At 43.5% G+C, this 15,367-nt stretch overlaps 1 pseudogene; it reads right to left on the bottom strand.

The window, feature by feature from the left end:
* The window catches only part of LOC135506242 (sorting nexin-17-like), a 44,694-nt pseudogene extending 31,138 nt beyond the window's left edge, over positions 1 to 13,556 (bottom strand).
* Positions 13,557 to 15,367: the final 1,811 nt, after the last annotated feature.

The following is a 15,367-nucleotide window of genomic DNA, read 5'->3' on the forward strand; positions in this document are numbered from 1 at the left end:
ATAAAAGAGCACCCTTTAAAAGTATTTAATAAAAACTTTAGTATGGTATTTATATATATAACCCTTTATTTAACCAGGATTTGAGGTAGGTAGATTGGGTAACCCTTTATTTACAGATGGATATATGTACAGCTGCAGTGATCTGTTACCCTTTATTTCAGATAGCTGATGTTTAAATTTATTTCAGGGAAATATAAGTCTCCAGCTTCAGCAATTTTTGTATTTATATATATATAACCCTAACCCTTTATTTCCAGTCACTGGCAGCAGAGAACTTTAAGGAAAGTAACCGGCCTTTATTTAAAGGAGGTGTTGGCACCCTTTATTTAACCAGGTGATGACCAGTGAGATATACCTGCTGGAGCGCGTGCTTTATTTAACGGGTGGGTGTTGTTATCGTGACCAGGTGAGCTGAGATAAGGCAGAGCTATATTTACCTAGCATAGACTTATAGATGACCTGGAGCCAGTGGGTTTGGCGTCAATAACACAATAGAAAAAAAGAAAGTCTAATATGTGCAAAGCGTGAGGGCCAGCCGATAGTAGCATACAGATGAACACTGGAGTGGTGGGTGATGATGCAGGTAGGTGATTTGGTAACAAATAAAAACGGAGGGCACTGTGATAGACTGCATCCAGTTTGCTGAGTAGAGTATTGGAAGCTATGTTTTTTGTAGATGACATTGTTGAAGTCGAGGATCGGTAGGATAGTCAGTTTTACTAGGGTAAGTTCGGAGGCGTGAGTGAAGGAGGCTTTGTTGTGAAATAGAAAGACCGATTCTAGATGTGAATTTACAGATCGCAGTGGTTGGAGATGATTTGGTAACAAACGGAGGGCACAGTACTGCATCCAGTTTGCTGAGTAGAGTATTGGAAGCTATTTTGTAGATGACAGAACACGACTATTGGTTTCTATAGCTTGGAGAGTTCAGTACAGAACAGGTTATTGGTTTCTATAGCTTGGAGAGTTCAGTACAGAATAGGACTATTGGTTTCTATAGCTTGGAGAGTTCAGTACAGAATAGGACTATTGGTTTCTATAGCTTGGAGAGTTCAGTACAGAACAGGACTATTGGTTTCTATAGCTTGGAGAGTTCAGTACAGAACAGGTTATTGGTTTCTATAGCTTGGAGAGTTCAGTACAGAATAGGACTATTGGTTTCTATAGCTTGGAGAGTTCAGTACAGAATAGGACTATTGGTTTCTATAGCTTGGAGAGTTCAGTACAGAATAGGACTATTGGTTTCTATAGCTTGGAGAGTTCAGTACAGAACACGACTATTGGTTTCTATAGCTTGGAGAGTTCAGTACAGAATAGGACTATTGGTTTCTATAGCTTGGAGAGTTCAGTACAGAACACGACTACTGGTTTCTATAGCTTGGAGAGTTCAGTACAGAACACGACTATTGGTTTCTATAGCTTGGAGAGTTCAGTACAGAACAGGACAGTTCCTCTGGGAGCTTTGAAACGGACATGAAATGATTCCTTAGTCCATATTCAATAGTTCTACACGTTCCGTCATTCAGCAGAACTCTTGACAGAACCCTGCCTGTCCAGTTCGGTTCCAACAGAAATAGGTGGATTCTATCGACAGAGGCAATCGTTCTTCTGTTGGTGTTGGTATGTTTGAGTGTGAGAAAAAGAGTGTTTGGCAGGAAGAAGAGGAAAAAGAGGAAGGAGACAGGGCCCCAGTGGACGGAGCCAACAGAGGAGGAAGAAGGTTTGGCAGCGGGTTTGGTTGCGCTCACACTTAATCAGTTATCAAGGTAATTAGGCTAAGTCCCAAATGGCACCCTAGTCCCTATGTAGTGCACTACTTTTGAACAGGGCCCATAGGTGTGTTTAGGGAATAGGGTGCCCTTCGGGACATAGACCAAGTGATTAGCTAATCTTTTGCACTGGCGCTACGTCAGCTCCTCAATTCCTTTCCGAGTGGGAGATTTTAGGAATGAAATCAGCAAAAAAAACTAAACTGACATGTCCATGCCTTGCATAGTTCCTTGCATAGTTCCTTGTATAGTTCCTTTCCATTTAAGTGTGTTCGTCCCCTAAGACATTTTATTATTTTTTTTTTTAAGTAAGATTCCTGGAATGTGGGTTGTGGAATCTTGGCCCCTGACCACTTCCTGTTGCGTGGCGTGAGTTTGTTGTTACTGATTTCAGTGAGCCCCGTTAACAAGTTGTAGCTAGCCCCACTTTCCCCTCTTTCTGCGTCCCAAATTTGTAATTTCCACTCCGACCTGTGAAAGGCAGAAATACGCCACAAAGCGTCTCGTCTGCCGGAAAGCTACAACAAGTTTATCTTGCTAATTTTAGCTCCTATGGGTAGCTAAGGGTTGAGTGCTGTGTTGTTGCGATTCATGAAATCAGGACAACATGATCATTGCTATGAAGGTCTGGCAACATTTCACTTCAGGTAACGTCAATGTGTTACTTGTCTAGCTAATCTGCTGGCCAGCTATCATTCTGTTTTCCACTAAGTGTCTGGGAAGGCCTAACATAAGATTTCTCTTCTGTTAAAAGATGCCATCCAAAAAGCTAACTTTGTGCAACAGGAAAATAAAATGTGATTGTGGGTTGCTGTAACATCTCTAGTTAGCTAGCAAATAGTTAACTAGCTAGCTCTCAACTCACTAGCTATTATTAGGCTAAACGTTAGGCTAGTTAGCTAGATGTCTATTGAAATGCCAGCCCATAATCAGAAGCACAACGTGTTTACTACTACTGCTGCCACTAAGTGAAAGTGACTCATCTGTTTTTATATTAATGAGAACGAGTAACAGAGGACCCTTTGGTTTTAGACAATTCATTAGCCTAGCCATGGGTGCTCATGGACTATCGGCTGGCTTGACTAACAACTCATATTCATTTCGGGGGTGGGGGGGTCTGTGGGTTATAATCAAAGTGAAATGTGCTCCATCAACATTGTGCTGATGTATTTCAACAGAAATGCCTGTGCAGGGGGGTCTAATGTGTTATCCTTTTTTTCCCTCCCCCAGACAATAATGCTCAATGGCAGACATTTTGTTCCTTGGCAGACATTTTGTTCCTGGAGGGGATTACATGGGGAGCCAGCTAGTATCACACTCTAGATGGACAATATGCTGGATAGAGACTCCTGTGGAATATAATACTCCATAAGCCATTGGTTAGAATGGAAAACGTCTCCCTTTCCCAACCACAACAAATGCATCCATCACCTGGATGCAGTTTAAGTGTGTGAGGGGATGGGTGGGGGGGCTAGGTGCCTTGCTCAAGAGCACAATGGCAGGAGATGGTACATGGGATCGATGACCATCAGCCTTCCAGCTGCCAGTTCAGTTCTATTCCCATTTGTCTGTTTGCCGACCCGGGGATTGAACCAGCAACCTTCCAGCTGCTCCAGCCTCTGTTTCTCAATCCTGGGGACCCAAATTTGTCCCCATTGCGTTATAGGACCAGGGCTGGGCAGCAACCTTCTCTGCTCAGCGTGTTTCCAGGGTAAGGACCTTAGTGAGTCTGATAAAACCATGTTTTACCAACTGTAGGTACATCTAGTCAACAGCTTACAGTATATAGTCAACAATAAAAAGAGGAAACAACGAAGATGTCTGACTGGATCTTTCCGGTGAACTTTTAAAGAAAGTTCAAAATGAGTTCACTAGAAAGTCAACAACAAGTTTTCAAACACTAGAGAGAGTCAACAACAACAAGAGAGCACTAGAGAGACCGTCAACAACAGGAGTCACTAGAGACCGTCAACAACAGGAGTCACTAGAGAGACCGTCAACAACAGGAGTCACTAGAGAGACCGTCAACAACAGGAGTCACTAGAGAGACCGTCAACAACAGGAGACACTAGAGAGACCGTCAACAACAGGAGTCACTAGAGAGACCGTCAACAACAGGAGAGGCACTAGAGAGAGTCAACAACAAGAGGCACTAGAGAGACCGTCAACAACAAGAGGCACTAGAGAGACCATCAACAACAAGAGGCACTAGAGAGACCGTCAACAACAGGAGTCACAAGTCAACAACAGAGACACTAGAGAGACCGTCAACAACAGGAGTCACTAGAGAGACCGTCAACAACAGGAGTCACTACAACAACAAGAGGCACTAGAGAGACCGTCAACAACAAGAGGCACTAGAGAGGAGAGGCACACCTAGAGCACTAGAGAGACCGTCAACAACAGGAGTCACTGTCAACAACAGTAGTCACTAGAGAGACCGTCAAGGACAACAAAAGGATCACTAGAGAGACCGTCAACAACAAGAGTCACTAGAGAGACCGTCAACAACAGGAGACACTAGAGAGATCAACAACAGGAGACACTTCAACAACAGGAGACACTAGAGAGACCGTCAACAACAGGAGACACTAGAGAGACCATCAACAACAGGAGACACTGATCAACAACAGGAGACACTAGAGAGACCTGAGTCACTAGAGAGACCTCAACAACAGGAGTCACTAGAGAGACCGTCAACAACAAGAGGCACTAGAGAGATCAACAACAAGAGGCATATTCAACAACAGGAGTCACTAGAGAGACCGTCAACAACAGGAGACACTTCAACAACAGGATGTCAATTCAAGGACATCATGTGATGATTTTATAGGACTGATGGCCATGATATATTGGTTTGGCCGTCATGTCTGTCAAATCAATATTCATCTTATATATGATGACCTCTAAGAAATGATCAATATATTTCAACAACGTTCCCAACTGTCCTCTATATGGTTATGGGATGGTTAGGGTTAGGGGTCATGATATAAGGTCAAATCAATATTCAAAAGTCCGTGCTTACACGTTAAAAGCCCCGTCCACTCCTTCCCGAACCAGGAAGAGACTGAAGTAACCAGCAAGGTCGTCTGGAAGTCCCAGCTTTGACACAACAGCCTGCAAATCAGAAGACAGACAGAACGATCATCTTCGGTCATATTTTTCTGTGGTTGAATGAATCCACAACTCCTATTTCCTCTGACACATATAAAACTAAAAAATGATTTTATCCACTGACACTTATACAGCCTTGAACCTATTGAAATATCCCAGAGAGAGAGAGAGGTCTATGGTCCTTGTGGTAACATCAGTTTACGAAGAACAACAGACTAGTTTACAGTTGTCGTAGTTACAAGAACAAAAAAGCAGCTGTTTGTATGGCGTTACAACGTCTATCTTTCTATCTGAGAGAATGTACTGCATTCACTTATGGGTCAACTAGTGTCAAGAGTGGATGGATTCTCTGGTGCTGGCAAACATTCTCTGGTGCTGGCAAACATTATCTGGTATGGCAAACATTATCTGGTGCTGGCAAACATTCTCTGGTGCTGGCAAACATTCTCTGGTGCTCTGTCGCTGGCAAACATTCTCTGATGCTCTGGTTCTGGCAAACATTCTCTGGTGCTGGCAAACATTCTCTGGTGCTGGCAAACATTCTCTGGTGCTGGCAAACATTCTCTGGTGCTCTGGTGCTGGCAAACATTCTCTGGTGCTCTGTCGCTGGCAAACATCCTCTGGTGCTGGCAAACATTCTCTGGTGCTGGCAAACATTCTCTGGTGCTGGCAAACATTCTCTGGTGCTGGCAAACATTCTCTGGTGCTGGCAAACATTCTCTGGTGCTCTGTTGCTGGCAAACATTCTCTGGTGCTCTGGTTCTGGCAAACATTCTCTGGTTCTGACAAACATTCTGTACTTTAATTTAATCCCTCTCTCTACAGGTTTCCTAACACGGATATTCCCTGTAGGAATATCAGACTATGATATGCCTCACCAACTGAACATTAGTGTTGTGAATTTATAGATCAATTATTATCATTCATAATTTCCACAATAATAAAACGGAATCAAAAAACGAAGAGCGTTTAAAATCAGCATGTGTCCTGGCTGGCAAACACACATACAGCTTACCTCGAGGACGTCCTCTGTCTGGTCAGAAGTCAGGATGTTGACCGTGACCTTCTGCCTCTTAGACAGGTAGATCTCCAGAGGTACCTCTTCTGTTGGAATCTGCTGGGTCTCCTATTGGACAATGACAGGTTTACTGCTGGGTCTCCTATTGGACAATGACAGGTTTACTGCTGGGTCTCCTATTGGACAATGACAGGTTTACTGCTGGGTCTCCTATTGGACAATGACAGGTTTACTGCTGGGTCTCTCCTATTGGACAATGACAGGTTTACTGCTGGGTCTCCTATTGGACAATGACAGGTTTACTGCTGGGTCTCCTATTGGACAATGACAGGTTTACTGCTGGGTCTCCTATTGGACAATGACCGGTTTTAGATCACGGAGGAAATAAGTCCATTTATTTTGTTAAACTTCAACTCTCTCATTTACCTCTGTACAAACACTTGTGGCTTGGTAAGCAAAAAAATTGATTTTCTTTTTTTTCATAGCCACCTGCTAGACAAGACCGATTTTGGGTCCAGTTATCCCTCTCACTTCACCTCTTCCTCTGTGGTGTGACTCACACATTTCAGTTCATTACTAAAGTCCCACTCATCAACCTCAAAGTCCCACTATGGCTGAACGTATTACCAAAACTGAAGCCATTACTGAGTCAGCCTGCTGGCTCACAGAGCAGAGACACCACACACTGAATCACAGAGAAGCAGCTTGCTGAGGAGTCGGCCGATATAGAACAACTGATGCACAACACACACACACCCCTCCGGATGAGACACATTCTACGTAGAACAGGACACACACACACACACACACACACACACACACACACACACACACACACTCTACGTAGAACAGGACTGACACACCCGCACAACACACACACCTCCGGATGAGAAAGCCTATGTAGAACAAAACACAGGGTGGAAGTGGAAGACATGCCAGGGCGAAAGACATGCCTAGCTACACAACAATTACACAGCCAGGGGTAAAAGACATGCCTAGCTACACAACAATTACACAGCCAGGGCGGAAGACATGCCTAGCTACACAACAATTACACAGCCAGGGCGGAAGACATGCCTAGCTACACAACAATTACACAGCCAGGGCGGAAGACATGCCTAGCTACACAACAATTACACAGCCAAGACATGCCTAGCTACACAACAATTACACAGCCAGGGCGGAAGACATGCCTAGCTACACAACAATTACACAGCCAGGGCGGAAGACATGCCTAGCTACACAACAATTACACAGCACAGCCAGGGCGGAAGACATGCTTAGCTACACAACAATTACACAGCCACAGCCAGGGCGGAAGACATGCCTAGCTACACAACAATTACACAGCCAGGGCGGAAGACATGCTTATGCTAGCTACACAACAATTACACAGCCAGGGCGGAAGACATGCCTAGCTACACAACAATTACACAGCCAGGGCGGAAGACATGCCTAGCTACACAACAATTACACAGCCAGGGCGGAAGACATGCTTAGCTAGCTCCACTACCAACCTGCTGGGCTTTCCTTAGAAAGCTGTTGAACATCTCACTGGCTCCGAGCATGGGGTCCTGTCGCACTGTGGTGGAGAGAGAGAAGACGAGAGAGATATTCGAGGGCCACATCAACACTTATATTTGTAACTCATCAATCTGTAGTAAAAGGTTATATCTACAATAAGCCGAGAAGGTCTTCTGACGTGGCTTCAACTATCTGTAAATCATCAAAGAGCAGGAGACAATTCAACCTGACATCCAGGCCATCTCCACAGTGGTTTAATTGACTAAACCAGGCCATCTCTACAGTGGTTTAATTGACTAAACCAGGCCATCTCTACAGTGGTTTAATTGACTAAACCAGGCCATCTCTACAGTGGTTTAATTACCTAAACCAGGCCATCTCTACAGTGGTTTAATTACCTAAACCAGGCCATCTCTACAGTGGTTTAATTGACTAAACCAGGCCATCTCTACAGTGGTTTAATTGACTAAACCAGGCCATCTCTACAGTGGTTTAATTGACTAAACCAGGCCATCTCTACAGTGTTCTTTTTTCCTGTTGTCCATTTACAAAGCTAAGGTTGATTGTACTGTACGGTGCAATGGAAGCCACAGTATGTGGGACGGTGGGACGGTGATGCAATACTGACCCCTAAATAGAGTGTACACTCAATTAGAAGTGCCCTTAAAAGGACAAAGACAAACAGAGAGAGAGAGAGAGACAGACATAATTCCTGTGGTGGACTGAGTTCTGGCCCACGTCTCTCACACACACAGCGTTCGGGGACGAGGGAGAAAAGGTTGTGTTTTGAGGCGGTAGATTTTTCCCATAACCGTGTTAAAACCCATTATGTACCATCCTCCCAGCAAGCGGTCGGTCAGCCAGGAAGACTCGGTGTGTGTGTGTGTGTGCGCTTACAGACTATGATATGCCTCAACAAGGCTCAGGTTGTTCTGTGGTAACTTTCAGAAGATTAAAACAAATGCTTAACACTGCTACCAGCTAAATTTCAGTTCTTCTCTTTCTGTGTGTTGGTCTCTGTGTGCGTGTCAGTGTGTGTATGGCCTCAGTTCACCCTTGACCTGCTTGGGGAAGTGTCTGGCCAAAGCTGAGGCTTGGTTTGGGGGGGGGAGGCACATAGGTTACTGGTCCAATGGGATGGTAGGCTAAGGAATTAGCTGACAAAGACATCCTGCCAAAGAAACTATAAAATGTTCCTGACAAGGACCAAACTGAGTGAGAGTTGAAACGTTGGTCCACATCTCTGGCTGCATATTAGATCAAACTTCCCTATTTGTCCTGATATCATTATGAATGGATCTGAAGAGAACAGATATCTGGTTCCAGGTTTATCAAGAGGCCTTAGCCTCAACTACTATCGTGCTCAGTGTGTGCCTGTGTTAGGCGCTATACTGTATACCGGGCGATTTGGAGATAGTCATGAGGTATGTTTTTTTTTTTCTTCTAACCGTTGAACCAGATCAAGTTCTTTGTTTGACCGGGCACATTATGAAGCTTACCGTAGTTCCCCAGAAGCAGTTGAGACAGTCACGTGTTTGTTTGTAAATAGCACAACCGGAGAAAGAACTGTTCTTCCATCAGACGAGCATGTGTCAAAACTTAGTTCATTTGCACAATGTCTCTGATTCACGTTCTCTTGTAAAATGTCCAACATCACCAAACATTACATTCGCTAGCTCCTACCTATAAGCAGGGCATTCGGAAAGTATTCAGACCCCTTCTCTTTTCCCACATTTTGTTACGTTACAGCCTTTTTCTAAAATGGATTAAATAAAACATTATCCTCATCAATCTACATACAATACACCATAATGACATCACAATACACCATAATGACATCACAATACCCCATAATGACATCACAATACAGTTTGATATTTTTTACAAAGGTGTTAAATATAAAAAAAACGGAAATACCTTATTTACTTAAGTATTCAGACCCTTCGCTACGAGACTCGAAATTGAGCTCGGGCGCATCCTGTTTCCATTGATCATCCTTGAGATGTTTTACAACGTGATTGGAGTCCACCTGTGGTCAATTCAATTGATTGGACATGATTTGGAAAGGCACAAACCTGTCGATAAGGTCCCACAGTTGACAGTGCATGTCAGAGCACAAACCAAGCCATGTACAGTGGCAAGAAAAAGTATGTGAACCCTTTGGAATTACCTGGATGACTGAAAATAATTAGTCATCAAATTTGATCTGATTACAGGGTCGATTTCAGTAAATCCGGAGTACCTTTTGAATTGAATATGGTATTGACCCCCAAAACCCTGATTTAAAAACCGTGTGATGTACTTCCGCTTTTGTTTCTGTTGCGACGACAGTGAAGCGATTGCCGGCTTGTCTTTCGAAAAAACACACAAAAAAACAGACGTGATCTTGTTCTCCGCTCTGTCCCCCCTCCCCTTTTTTTTAGCCATGATCATTTTAGTCACAACAAAAGCCCTGCCCTATAAAAAAAAAAACGCACAAAATTTGAGTTTGCTATTCACAAGAAGCATTGCCTGATGTGAGCCATGCCTCAAATTGTCTACAAATTGTCTATAAATTGAGAAAGTTCAGTGCTGTTGCTACTCTCCCTAGGATTGACCGTACTGCAAAGGTGACTGCAAGAGCACAGTGCAGAATACTCAATGGGGTTAAGAAGAATCCTAGAGTTGATTTATTTCACCTTTATTGAACCAGGTATTTTGTAAATGCCGAAGTTGAGGATCGGTCAGGATAGTCAGCTTTGCGGTGTGAACGAAGGAGGCTTTGTTGCAGAATAGAAAGCCGATTCTAGATTTAATTTTGGATTGGAGATATTTAATATGAGTCTGGAAGGAGAGTTTACAGTCTAGCCAGACACCTAGGTATTTGTAGTTGTCCACATATTCTAAGTCAGAACTGTCCAGAGTAGTGATGCTAGTCGGGCGGGCGGGTGCGGGCAGCGAACGGTTGAAAAGCATGCATTTCGTTTTACTAGCTTTTAAGAGCAGTTGGAGGCCACGGAAGATTTGTTAAAAGCTACCGTCCGGTTGAAATATCGATTATTTATTGTAAAAACAACCTGACGATTGATTATAAAAGACGTTTGACATGTTTCTACGAACTTCACAGATTCTATTTGGAATTTTCGTCTGCCCCTCGTGACCTGCACGAGTCTGTGGATTACTAAACAAAACGTGCAACCAAAATTGAGGTTTTCGGATATAAAGAGAATCTTTATGGAACAAAACTAACATTTATTGTGTAACTGGGAGTCTCGTGAGTGCAAACAAAAGGTCAAAGGTAAGCGATTAATTGTATTGCTTTTCTGACTTTAGTGACCAATCTACTTTGCTGCTGTTTGTAATGTTTTGTCTGCTGAGAGCTGTCCTCACATAATCGCATGGTTTGCTTTCACCATAAAGCCTTTATGAAATCTGACACGCCAGGTGGATTAACAACAAGCTAAGCTGTGTTTTGCTATATTGCACTTGTGATTTCATGAAAATTAAATATTTTCAGTAATTTAATTTGAATTTGACGCTCTGCAATTCACCGGATGTTGACAAAAATGATCCCAGTGCGCCAAGAGGTTGTTAACACAGTGGCCAAAGAGGGGCCAGATGTATACGGAATGGTGTCGTCTGCATAGAGGTGGATCAGAGAATCACCAGCTGCAAGAGCGTCATCATTGATATATACAGAGAAAAGAGTCGGCCCGAGAATTGAACCCTGTGGCACCCCCATAGAGACAGGCCCTCCAATTTGACACACTGAACTCTATCAGAGAAGTAACTAGTTGGTGAACCAGGCAAGGCAGTCATTTGAGAAACCAAGGCTGTTGTCAGCTATAGACTTACAGAAATCTCTGGAACATGCTAACATCTCTGTTGATGAGTCTATGATACGTAAAACACTAAACAAGAATGGTGTTCATGGGAGGACACCACAGAAGAAGACACCACAGAGGAAGACACCACAGAGGAAGACACCACAGAGGAAGACACCACAGAGGAAGACACTGCTGTCCAAAAAAAACATTGCTGCACGTCTGAAGTTTGTAAAAGTGCACCTGGATGTTCCACAGTGATACTGGCCAAATATTCTGTGGACTGATGAAACTACAGTTGAGTTGTTTGGAAGGAACACACAACACTATGTGGAGAAAAAAGGCACAGCACATCAACATAAAAAACCTCATCCCAACTGTAAAGTCTGGTGGAGGGAGCCTCATGGTTTGGGGCTGCTTTGCTGCCTCAGGGCCTGGACAGCTTGCTGTCATTGACAGAAAAAAAATGAATTCACCAGTTTAACAAGACATTTTACAGGAAAATGTAAGGCTATCTGTCTGCCAATTGAAGCTCAACAGAAGTTGGGTGATGCAACAGGACAACAACCCAAAACACAGAACTAAAGCAACAGAATGTCTTCAACAGAAGAAAATACGCCTTCTAACGTGGCCCAGTCAGAGTCCTGACCTCAACCTGATTGAGATGCTGTGGCATGACCTCGAGAGAGAGGTTCACAGCAGACCTCCTAAGAATATTGCTGAACTGAAACGGTTTTGTAAAGATGAATGGTCCAAAATTCCTCCTGACCATTGTGCAGGTCTGATTCGCAACAGAAAACATTTGGTTGAGGTTGTTGCTGCCAAAGGAGGGTCAACCAGTTATTAAATCCAAGAGTTCACATACTTTTCCCACCCTGCACTGTGAATGTTTACACGGTGTGTTCAATAAAGACATGAAAACGTATAATTGTTTGTGTCATTAGTTTAAGCAGACTGTCTGTCTATTGCTGTGACATAGATGAAGATCAGATCAGATCAAATTGTTTGACTAATTTATGCAGAAATCCAGGTAATTCAAAAGGGTTCATCCTTTTTCTTGCCACTGTTTATCTTTATGAGCTGGATTGCCGGTCTTTGTAATTAGTTTACTTTCGTTTGCGCTCGTTAGCATATTTAGCAAGCAGCCTCCAATCCAAGGAAATTCGCTATTACTTGTGCTATTTTTGTTAGCATTCTGGTAATAGACGCCAAATAGGTTTTTGTGTGTAAATCCCGGGATGAGAGAACTACAGAATGACAATATGAACATGTGGATACCATCCCAGTGTGTTTGTTCTAGTCAAAGACTGTATGCTAATGCCCACTACGACAATAGGCTAAAATAGACAGAGGCTAACAAGGTATTCTGCTACTTGGATTGGTCATTGAGGTTACTAAGGACAGTAGATCATGAGCCGGCTACTACCTGTTCTACTATACTGCCCCTTATTGAGCCGGCTACTGCCTGTTCTACCATACTGCCCCTTATTGAGCCGGCTACTGCCTGTTCTACCATACTGCCCCTTATTGAGCCGGCTACTGCCTGTTCTACCATACTGCCCCTTATTGAGCTGGCTACTGCCTGTTCTACCATACTGCCCCTTATTGAGCCGGCTACTGCCTGTTCTACCATACTGCCCCTTATTGAGCCGGCTACTGCCTGTTCTACTATACTGCCCCTTATTGAGCTGGCTACTGCCTGTTCTACCATACTGCCCCTTATTGAGCCGGCTACTGCCTGTTCTACCATACTGCCCCTTATTGAGCCGGCTACTGCCTGTTCTACTATACTGCCCCTTATTGAGCTGGCTACTGCCTGTTCTACCATACTGCCCCTTATTGAGCCGGCTACTGCCTGTTCAATTATACTGCCCCTTATTGAGCCGGCTACTGCCTCTTCTACCATACCCTCCTCCCCATGACAAAAATGGAGGTCACTTCTAGTTCAATTTAGTCGAGTTAAATTAGATTTGAATGAAAATTTAAACATCCCTGTAGAAAATAAATCACTTTTCTCTGAACAATACTGGAATTGGAATTTTAAATCATCTTCTGAATTAAGTGAATTGGAAATGAAATGGAGTTGACCCCTAAACTCAAATACAGGGCCCAGAACTGAAAACGTGATCTCACCAGCTTGCATGTATTTCTCCAGCTGTTCTCGTCTCTGTTCCACCTCGGCCGGCGTCAGCGTGAATATCTTCTTTGGGGGGAAAGCGGGTACCACGTTGTTCCCATATTCTTTCTTTATCTGGGAGGAAATTAAAAACATACAAGTTCAAGGTCTGAAGCCAATGGGAAGAGAAGGACTAGTCTGAAAAATATTGAGCATGTTATATTAATCATAATAATAGTTTGAACTACTCTGATCAGATCATATTGTAGAAAACTTTAAGGAGAAGTTTGTTTTTTTTTACAACCAAATCTAAATTGTTGTTTTAATGGCATGTTATAAAAAGGGTCCAGACTCCTTTTATGTGTGATTTCACATTTTTTTGAGAAACAGCAAATCACTTCCTCATCCTCGTTGTGTACTACAGTGGCCCTGAAAAAAACATTAACAAAGATTACCCCAAAAAACACCCAAATACGTCCGTTTAGAAACGGCAAAGCTCTCAGTATAGTAGCACAGGTTTTTAGATGTTGTACACATGACGACATTGTTATTTCCGAACTGTTATATTCTGTTTTGTGCGACTCAAGACGTTTCCCACATCCAGCTGTTCCATTCTCTGTGTAGCCTGCTGCTACAGATAACTGCCAGAAAAAAGGAAACGCCAACATAAAGTGTCTTAATAGGTTGTTGGGCCACCATGAGCCAGAACAGCTTCAATTATTTTGTTGTAAAAAAATTACAAATAAAAAATCTTCCTTGAACCGAACACCTTGACAGTCGCCGGACCTGGGTTTGAGTCCCGGTCGGGGCTGCCCCCAAATTCGCTACATTGGTGTCTGAGGTGGGATGTCGCCCTGTGAGGCCATTGGACTTGGTATAGGGTAATGTAACAACTTCAACACCTCCTCAAAAGGTTTGACAGTCACTGGACACAGATTTCAGTCCCAAGATAAAGAAAGAGTATGGGAACAATGTGGTGCCTGCTACAATATCTTTCAATTGTTGGTTACTTAAAAAAAAGTTACATTCTAAACATTTTATTCAGTCTTTATAATAGGAGTAATGGGTTGAGAGGAAAACATGGACACAAAACCATTCCCCCAGGCCAAAGTTAAGCCAGAAAACATTGATACACAATGGTGCCCCCAGGCCAAAGTTAAGCTAGAAAACATTGATACACAATGGTGCCCCCAGGCCAAAGTTAAGCCAGAAAACATGGATACACAATGGTGCCCCCAGGCCGAAGTTAAGCCAGAAAACATTGATACCCAATGGTGCCCCCAGGCCAAAGTTAAGCTAGAAAACATGGATACACAATGGTGCCCCCAGGCCAAAGTTAAGCTAGAAAACATGGATACACAATGGTGCCACCAGGCCGAAGTTAAGCTAGAAAACATGGATATACAAGTGGTTTCCTCATCTGAAGCTCGTTGGAAAACCTGGTGTAACTCATGAGCAGTCTGAGGATGAATCACAGGTTTATTTCAAACCCAGTCAGTTCGGTAGATATGTGGATAGTTTCCATGTAAAACACATCCAGACGTCTGGTTTCTACTCTCGAGCCAGGCTGAGTTGATTTACCTCTCGAGCCAGGCTGAGTTGATTTACCTCTCTAGCCAGGCTGAGTTGATTTACCTCTCTAGCCAGGCTGGGTTGATTTACCTCTCTAGCCAGGCTGGGTTGATTTACCTCTCGAGCCAGGCTGGGTTGATTTACCTCTCTAGCCAGGCTGGGTTGATTTACCTCTCTAGCCAGGCTGGGTTGATTTACCTCTCTAGCCAGGCTGAGTTGATTTACCTCTCTAGCCAGGCTGAGTTGATTTACCTCTCTAGCCAGGCTGGGTTGATTTACCTCTCTAGCCAGGCTGGGTTGATTTACCTCTCGAGCCAGGCTGGGTTGATTTACCTCTCGAGCCAGGCTGAGTTGATTTACCTCTCTAGCCAGGCTGGGTTGATTTACCTCTCTAGCCAGGCTGAGTTGATTTACCTCTCTTGCCAGGCTGAGCTGATTTAAATCTCATACA

The sequence above is a fragment of the Oncorhynchus masou genome, chromosome 19 (assembly GCF_036934945.1).
Source record: "Oncorhynchus masou masou isolate Uvic2021 chromosome 19, UVic_Omas_1.1, whole genome shotgun sequence".
Taxonomy (NCBI): Eukaryota; Metazoa; Chordata; class Actinopteri; order Salmoniformes; family Salmonidae; genus Oncorhynchus; species Oncorhynchus masou.